Genomic DNA, 10,315 nt, shown 5'->3' on the forward strand with positions numbered 1-10,315 from the left:
TAGGGCCAAAATGTTGGCTTTCCTTGTGGCCCTCCTTTTTCTATAATTTTTGTCTGCAAACTTAGGTTGTTAACCCTCCAGAAGACAATCTTATTGCTATTACCATACAACCTAGGCTGTTGAGCTTAACCTCACTATCTGTCTGCATATCAACATGCACTTTTATTTCTTTTTAAGTCTTGTTTCCCTCTGAGAAAATGAGCTCCTGGTTTGAACTATGCAACTATCATTTTTTTTTTTAATTTTATGTCCCCTAAACTTTTGCACAGTCTGTTCCATGATACTTGGTTCAGCAAGAATTTGATAATTCAGTAAGCTCTAGAACTTATCCATACATGTACTTGTCACTGTTTAACTTTCAAACCAAGATATGCTCATTGACTGTATTAAATACAGTCTGAGCTCCTCAGGAGACTGCTATAGCATGATCATCTGAGACTGGGAGTTGGAGACCAGCCTGAGCAATTTCCTAAGTCCTCATTTCACAACTCAACACAACACAAAACAAAACAAAATAACACAACAAATCAACAGCCAGTTGGAAGATTTTAAATCCTAACTGCCATCACCATAAGATATCAAACTCTACCTGCTTTATTTTCTCAATTTTGCTTGATTGAGAAATACTCTAATCTTTCAAAGAACCAGCTCTTTGATTCATTAATTCTTTAAACTGTTTTCTTAGTCTCAAATGAATTAATTTCTGCTCTAATCCTTATTATTTCTTCCTGTCTTTGGGCTTTGGTTTTGGTTTGCTCTTCCTTTTCTAGATGTTGGAGGTGCAGCTTTAGTGTGTTTATTTGTTCCTGTTCTGTTTTCATAATGTGTGAGTTCACAGCTATAATTTTTCTTTTAAGAACTGCTTTCATTGAATAGAAGAAATTCTGATAAGTTGAGCTTGAATTTTCATTGAATTATAGATATTGTTCAATTTCTTACTTAATTTCATCTGTGACCCATTGGTTGCTCAGTAGGGTGTTTAATTTCCATGTAATTATGGTTTTTTTCTGGTTTCTTTTGTCATTTATTTCCAGTTTCATTGCACTGTGGCCAGATAATATGCATGGGATAATTTCTATTTTCTTGCATATATTTAAGCATGACCTATGGACTAGTATGTGGTGTATTTTAGAAAAAGACCCATGTACAGCTGAAAAAAAATGTGTATTTAGCTGTGGTTGGATGGAACAATCTGTTAATGTCCACTAAATCCATGTGTTCCAAGTTCTGGTTCAGTTCTGCTACTTCTTTGATAATTTTTTGTCTGTTTCACCTATCTTTTTGTGATAAGGAGGTGTTAAGGTGTCCTGTTAAGATTGTTGTATTGGATATTGGAATTTGCATGTCCATTAAGATTTGTCTTATATAATTGGGTGCTCCCATGTTTGGTGCATACATACTTATGAGTGTTAACTTTTCCTCTTGAATTTTCCCCTAACCAGTATATATAGTGGCCTTCTTAATTTAATTTGATCATTCTTGATTTGAAGTTGAGACTGTCTGAGAATGGGATTGCTAACCCTGCTTTTTTTCTGAGGTACTGGGGCAAGTAGTAGTATTTTCCATCCTTTGACTTTCAGCCTAAGAATTTCTTTATGAGTTAAGTGTGTTTCTTGTATACATCATATTGTTGGATTTTGTTTCCTAATCCACTGTGCCAGTCTATTTCTTTTAATTAGTGAATTGAGTCCATTTACATTGATGGTTATAATTGAGATGGATTGACTTATGATTGACGTATCATTTACCTGCTGTTGTTTACTCCTTTTTCTCCTGTGTTTAATTGTTTGCCCTATTTACTGGGTTCCTTCTGTGCTTTTTCATGGAGTTCTGATCATTTTTGTCCCTCTCTAGAACATCTTTTAATAGTCTGTGTGGGGTTGGCTTTGTGGTTATGAAATTATAGTGTACAGGGTAAATCCTGAAGGGATCTCACTGACCTTGGCTGATATAAGAGTTAAAGTTCTTGTTATGTATGTCTTGCTTTATCTTGGTCTTAACCGTCCAGCAGAAAAGTATAAAAATGAGGAATAAAAAATAATGCTGCATTAATATGCTGAGCTGTAAAAGGCTCAAGTCAACAACTTCTGACATTGCCAGTCCTACGGATAACCCACTACTATTATGGCCTACTGGACTCTATTGGATTATTTTGCTGAATTCATGTACCTACAACATATAAATGACAATGGAATACCTATTTCTGACAAAACTAAACAAAAAAGGGGATACAAATGAAGGACCATTTTGTATTGGTGTATACAAAGTAGTTAGGATAGATATACAGCTACTTTCTCTTAATTCAGTGAGAAGAACAATTTGTACTAATAGTGTTTGGACAGCATATCATGTCTGCATCTTGTACTATGAATAACCACTATGAAGACAACGATACACAATGTATTAATTATTGCAACTGTCCTACTAATTGATTTTGAAACTCTCATTGCTATTTGTTTCTCAATAAAAGTAACTGAAAAAAAAAGAAAAAGATAAAGTTTAACATATCAATAAAAAGAGAAATATTCTACAACAACAGAAATGCCTTAGCATCAGGCATTTGCAAAGTTCCATACATGCAGAATATTTTCAGTGATGTACTCAAGAGTCAGATAATGTTATAATAACTTCATCTTTAGGGTTTGATCCAAAGCCACAGCTCTCTCTTCCTGAGTATTAGGTAGTAGTAGGCTCTCCAGGCTCTCTCTCTCAGTTGCTCTGTCTCTCTGTGTCTCTCTGTCTGTCTCTGTGTGTCGTCCTCGGTCCCCCCACCTGCACCCGTGGGTCCAATCATTGTATAGTTATCATTTCCCAAGTGAGATCTTTGGACTTCTGAGACCTGCGGGGCAGAATGGGGACCAGGATGGGATCCCCCTGGCACCCCAGGACTCAGGAAACAGGATGCAGGAAACAGAACGCTTGGACGATCTGAAAGATGAGTCAGCTCCTGCTAGCTTTATGAAGACAAGGAAGCCTGAGGCCACGGGCTTTGGCGTGTGTGTGTGTGTGTGTGTGTGCGCGTGTGTGTGTGTTTGATGAATGAAAACAGGAGTGTAAGGAGGAGGTGGAGAAGAAAGAGTGGATCTCGGGGGTTCAGGAGCCCAACAGTCAGTGTGGTCCTCCTGGGGGCATTCTGTCCTCCCTCTTGCCCCAACAGCTATTTCCTTGAAACTCGAATGCCTCATCTTCTCTGCCTCTTCCTCCAAGGGGCTGGGAGGCCGAGGCACACTGGCGTCCAGGGCCCACCACCTGGCCATTCTCTTCCGCGCAGCAGCAGGAAACACGAGGGAAGCCAGTCTCAAAGGGCAGTGCCTTTCTCTTCTGCGTCCCACCTTAGGTAAGACTGAAGGGTGGTGCGAGTTCGAGGCCAGCCTGGGTCTACAAAGTGAGGAGAAGGCCAACCCAAGATGCGTAGTGAGAAAATGTCAAAAACAAAACAAAAAAGTCCCCAAACAAACAAAAAACAAAAAACCAGCACAGTATGAGTGCCACAGGAACTTCTGTTCTTTATGGGAAAGATTTTATAGACTAGACTGTCCTTGTAGTAGCGGATTATGGTAGGTACAGCGTTAAGAAGCTTTCTCTTCTGTTTTTGTTCATATCGGGTCTTCCGCAATGATTATGCATGCGATTCAGAAGTTTCTCTAGGGGATGACTAACTTCTGTGAATTTGAGATACACTGAAACTTTTCAGAGAGTGTTAATTGATAATAAACTCATTCAATGCTTTAGTTTTTAAAATCTTACTTCTTTTTATGTGAGAAAGTTTAAGTTCTAAAGACAATAGATGTTTGTCCTAATGTTCCTTCATCCTGCAGACTTTGCTTGTCTGTTACCCTAAAATCTTATAAAATGAAGTAGAAAATAAATACATATTATAATGACAATTATTAATAAAAATGAAGAGTGATGAGACAACATAAAATACTTCTTGCTTTTATATAGTTTAGTTGCACTAGAGCTTCGGGGGTTCCAATTCATAACTAATCTCTCATTAACAGCGATTCAGGGTTCCAGCATGCTCTAGGAATTGCACCGTTGATCTTCCTTGATCATGTATAAAAAGTAATGAATGCATGATAGACTTTGCATCATCTCAAGGAACACTATGCTTTTCTAATTTTTACTTTATTTTAAAGAGAAAGCAAAGAAAACATAAAAGTATCAATAAAACAGAATGTCAAAACAAGGTAATAGAGATAACACAATGTAATTGTGTATTGTTATCCTCAAAGTCATTACTCAGATTACAAGATAAAATCATGTATACTTGATAGGACAATACAAGCACAAACATTTTTCAATTAACAGAAAGAAGTCAGGAGTGTAACTACCTTATCTATGTTGTGTATATACATATTTTTTCCTCTCCCTTCTCTTTTTTTCTCTTTCTTCACTTATCCTTTCTCCCGTTCCAGTTGTTCTTTCTATTTGAACAGTTTCTTTCCTTTTGCTATAGATTTGGAGTTTTATTTACTTTTCCAGTTTCTGACACTAGGAAGACAATACACATTTTACATACAGTGTATTTAGGGCAGGATCTACAGAGTCTCACTGCGTAGATCGGACTCCTGTTTTCAGCCTCCGAAGAGCTGGGATTACAGGCACGCACTACCAGTTTCAATCGCCCTCTCAGCACGCCCCGGAGGCCAGGGGGCCAGGACTGAATGCCGGGGATCGAACCCTGGCAGCTGCGCTCGCCTAAGCAGGGACTTTAGTCTGCTGAGCTATCAGGCCGGCCTACATATGCGAGTTTGAATTATGTCACTTGTGATTTTAGTTTCTAGTTATGTCCATTTACCTGTAAAAGCCTCAAATTTGTGCTTTTTACAGCTAAATAGTATTCGATTATATAAAAATATCACCTTTTTATCCATTCCTCAGTTAATGGGCATTTGGATTGTTTCCAAGATTTAGCTATGACAAATTGTGCTGCTATAAATAGGTGCACATATATGGCTGTGCTATGAGGTTTTCAATTTCTGGAAAAATACATAGAAGGGAGATAGCTAGAGCTAATGGAAACTCTAATCTTAGCTTTTTGAGGAATCTTCACCCTGATTTCCACAATGGTTGTACCACTCCAGAGACAGTGAAGAAGAGTTCCTTTCCCCCCATAATCCTTGCAGTATTTGTTATTGGTTGATTTCTTGTCGATAGCCATTCTTTCAGGGGTAAGATGGAATCCCAGTGTTGTTTTAATTTGCATTTCTTGAAAGATCAATGATGGTGAACATTTTTTCATATATTTATTTGAAATTTGCATTTCATCATCTGAGAAGTGTGTATTCTTTTTAGATTGGGTCTTTGAACTTGAGGTTCTCCATTTGTTTGTTTGTTTGTTTTTTAGTTCTTTCTATGTTCTAGATGGAAGTACTTTGTCTGATGGACAACTGAATACATTTTTTCCCAAGCCATTCTTTTTTAGCTTTGTTGGTAATTTCTTTTGATGTTTAAAAATTTTTTAATATAATAAAATTCCAGCTATTGATTCTTTGAAGTATTTCTCATGAAGTTTGAAGTTGTTCATGTAACTCTTCCCTTTATATCTTTAAGATTTCTCCTAGTTTTTTCCCAGTGAATTTAGTTTTTCTGTTTAAATATTTAGATCCTTGATTCATTTTAACTTTAGTTTAGTTCATGGTGATAGACCTGGGTCTAATTTTAGCCTTCAGTATGTGGAAAGTCAATTTCCCCAGCACTGCTTTATTAAAGATGTTATTTTTCTTCTAATGAACAGGTTTGGCCCCTTTGTTAATCATAAGGTGACTGAGCAAGTTTGTACTTGTTTTTACATCTTCTAATCTGTACCACTGATCTTCAGGTTTGTCTTTTTTCCCCCAGTACTGTGCTAATTTTGTCACTGTAGTTTTGTAGTACAATTTCAAGAAAATGTCTGTGATACCTCCTCCTGGGCATATTTGTTTCCCAGGATTGTCTTTATTCTGAATACAAAGATGTCCACTATCACCACTTCTATTCAGTATAGTTCTGGAGCTATTAGCTGGAGAAATTAAACAAGAGAAAGAAATAAGAGGAATAAGGATAGGAAAGGAAGAAGTTAAACAATCATTCACAGGTGATATGATATTCTACATATGAGAACCCCAAAACTCTGACAAGACTAGAGTTCATAACCAATTTGAGTTAGATAGCTGGATACAACATAAAAACTCAAAAATAATTTGTATTACTGTACATAAACAACAAACTCACTGAAAAAGAAATGAGAGAAATCACACTCTACACAGTTGCACCCTGCAAAAGAGAAAAGGAAAGAAAGACCTAGGAATCAATCTAACAAAGGAAATAAAAGATGTATACAATGAAAATAACAGCACTCTGAATAAAGAGGATGAAGAAGATATCAGAAAATGGAAAAATATCCCTTGCTCATGCAAAGAAAGAATGTCTATTTTGAAAATGGCCATATTCCCAAAACTGTTACACAGATTAATTCAGTACTAAGCAAAATACCATAGCATACCTCACATCTCTAGAAAAAACATTTATAAAATTCATTTTGAAATACTTTGCTCTTGACTAACACACTGAACACTGATTTATAATGGTTTGGGTATTTTAATAAAAACAATATCTCAATTTAATTATGCTCAGGGAATGATACCAATTCATAAAATGATTACATGATTGTCATGTGAAGAGACCCATGTGTGAATTTAAAATATGTGGTTTTCCCTTTGATAGATTAAACTATTCAACAAAGAATGTATATCCAAAACATTATTCTGCTCTGTCCTCAATTTAACTCCCAGAAAGAATTAAAAATGATATATTATTCCTAGTAGTTTATAAAGTAAAATGTAGATATATCTTATAAAATATTCCCCTTGTAAACTGGATAGAAAAGGTGAATTGTACTGAAAAATGGAAATAAAGGTAATCATAAGCAATATTTATCTTTTCAAATTTAACATTAATATTAAGATTATTCACTGCTCATATTTTCTTTTGTGTTAATGAAATACTTATTGGCTACTGTCTATTTTGATAAAATACAGACATCTGACAAAATTTCTTCTCTTTTAAAAATTTTATTCTATTTATTTTTTCCATAATTTTATTGATGAACAAATAGCAATGAGAGAGTTTCAAATCAAATTGGTAGGACAGTTTCAATAATTAACACACTGCATACATTCCTCCCAGTGGTTAATTGCTGTACAAGATGCAGACATGGTATCCTATCTACAAACACCATTAGAACACATTACTCTATTCATTAAGAGAATGTAACTATGTATCTATCTTAACCACTTTCAATACACAGATACAAAATGGACAATCATCTGTATCCCCCTTTTTTGTTAAGTTCCATTATTTGAATATTATAGGTGTGTTAACTCAGCAAAATATTCTAAAATAGTTCAGTAGTATATAATATTATTGGGTCTTCCGCTTCACTGGCAATGTCAGAAATTGTTGACCTGAGTCCCCTACAGCTCAATATAACACCATGGCTTTACTTCTTTTATTTCGTTTTTATACTTTTCTGTTGGGTGGTTAAGACCAAGGCAAAGCAGGACCTATGCAACAAGAGTTGTAGCTTTTGGGTCTGATAAGGTCAGTGAAATCCCCTCAGGATTTATCCTGAGATCCTTTACCTCAGATTGTTTGTCAGTGTCAGCCATGTGGATGAGTCACGGCCAATGCTTGGCCAAAGTGCTCTCTGTGAAAGCCTGAGAGAATGTTTTCTCTCCATGTGACTCTCCTTAGGCACACTCTACATCATCGATCACTTTCCTCTTTGGCCCCATAATCTCCTTGATCAGAAAATTTGGGACACTACCGAGGTACATGACGTTACAGTACAAGTTCTCATATGTCCTGAGTCTTAATTGACCTTGGAAGGCTAGGGTCAAAATGTTGGCTTTTCTTGCAGCCCTCATTTTCATCTAATTTTGGTCTGCAAACTTAGCTTATTAACCATCCAGATGAAAAGCTTATTGTTATTACCATAAAAAGTAGACTGTTAAGCTTAACCTCACTATCTGTCTGCATATCAAACATCTTAGACATAATATGGAACAGGCATTTTTCATCAAGTATGGATATGTTAAATTTTAAGTCCTTTCAGAATATAATAAAAATATTTAAAAATTAGAATATATTTTAAAATAGGCATAAAGAATTATATACTTCTTATGTTTACACATAAGTCCAAAAATTGAACCATATACAACCTTGAAGCAGGACAGTCCCACAATATTCCTTTTCTTGTCTTTTGCTTTCATTCACCACCCCCTTCTTTTTGAACAACCACCTACCCAAGAAACTTCATAGCAGCAACTTGCATGGCACGACAAGCAGCTTGTATTCAGCAGACCAGAATGAAAAGCACTCCAAGCATGAAACTACTATTACAGATTACCATCTGCAGTGCAGTTGCTTATTTCACAGGTATCAGTATATATAGTTAGTCACGGTGAGAATCTTTACAATTAACTGCTAGATTAAAAAAAATCTTCTGGAGATTTTCAGGATCATTGACTTGCCCATCTTCTACATATAACTGTATGTCTTGATGTTATCATGTTTCCTAATTCTTTTCATTTCCCTCTCTTGATGATTTAGTCCTCAAGATCCTGCTTCCGCTTTACTTGTATTATATCATTCTATTTGTATTTCTTATTTTGAGTTCTTATACTAGGGAAGTTACATGATATTTACACGTGTGTCTGGTTTATTTCACTTATGAGTATATGTTCAAATGGCATCCACTTCAATATAAATGCTTCTAGTTTATCATTCTTAACAGCTGAATAATACTCCATTGTTTAAAAATACCACATCTTTCTCAACCATTCCTCAGGTGATGGGCATCTTGGTTGTTTCCAAGATTTGGCTATCACAAATTGTGCGGCTATAAACATAGGCACACATATATCACTATGATATGATGACTTCAGATCCTCTGGGAAAATTCCCAGTAGAAGAATAGCTGGTTTAAAGGGGATTTCCAGTCAAACTTTTCTAAGGAGTCTCCATACTGATTTCCATAATGGTTTCACCAGTCTACATTCCCACCAGCAGTGGCAAAAGAAAGGTTCTTCTTTCCCCACAGCCTCTCCAACATTTGTTTTTGGGTGATTACTTTATGATAGTCATTCGTTCTGGGGTGAGATGATATCTCAATGTTGTTTTAATTTGCATTTCAAGAATGGCTAGTGATGTGGAGCATTTTTTCATATATCTATTTGCTTCTTTAATTTCTTCCTCTGAGAAGCGTGTGTTCATCTCGGATGCCCAATTCTGGATTAGGTGGTTAAATTTTGGGGCCCTAGTGTTTTTTAGTTCTTTATAAATTCAAGAGAGCAGACCTTTGTCTGAGTACTTGTTTGTCATGATTTTTCCCAAATTTGTTGGTTGCCTTTTCACTTTGTTGTTAATTTCTTTTGACGTGAAAAAACTTCTCAGTAAGAGCAGGTCCCAGTTGTTAATTCTTTCAACTGTTTCCCATGTGATTTGATTTCTGTTCATGAACTCTTTCCCTACCCCTACGTCTTCAAGACTTCCTCCCACTTCCTCTTCCAGGAGATTTAGTGTCTCTGCTTTAATGTTTAGATCTTTAATCCATTTTGACTTTAGTTTATGCATGGTGATAGACCTGGGTCGTTTTATTTTTTGGCATGCAGAGAGCCAATTTTTCCAGTACCATTGGTTAAAGAGTCTATCTTTCTTCCAGTGAGTACATTTGGCCCCCTTGTCAAAGATAAGGTGGCTGAGTGTGTTCGTAGGGGCTTCAGCGTCTTCTAATCTATTCCATTGATCCTCAGGTCTATTTTGTTGCCAGTACCATGCTGATTTTATCACAGTAGCATTGTAGAAAAATTTCAAGTCAGGAATTGTAATGCCTCCTGCTTTGTTTTTATTGCCCAGAATTGCCTTTGCTATTCTAGGTCTTTTCTAGTTCCAGATAAACTTAAGGAATGATTTCTCTAGGTCTGTGAGGTATGTCAGTGGTAGTCTGATAGGGATTGCATTATATCTGTACAACAATTGTGGGAGTATGGCCACCTTCACAATGTTGGTTATTCCTATCCTGGAGGATGGAATATCTTTCCATTTTCTGAAATCCTCTATGATATCTTTTTTCAGAGTACTGTAATTTTCCTTGAAAAGATCTTTGACTTTTTTAGCTAGATTAATTCCAAGGTATTTCATTTTCCTCAGTGCTATTGTAAAAGGTATTGTTTCCGTAATTTCCCTCTCACTGTGTTTGTTATCTGTGTAGAGGAATGCTATTGACTTTTGGGTATTGACTTTATAACCTGCTATGCTACTGAATTTCTGT

The sequence above is a fragment of the Octodon degus genome, unplaced genomic scaffold (assembly GCF_000260255.1).
Source record: "Octodon degus isolate 3935 unplaced genomic scaffold, OctDeg1.0 scaffold00009, whole genome shotgun sequence".
NCBI classification, from domain to species: Eukaryota; Metazoa; Chordata; class Mammalia; order Rodentia; family Octodontidae; genus Octodon; species Octodon degus.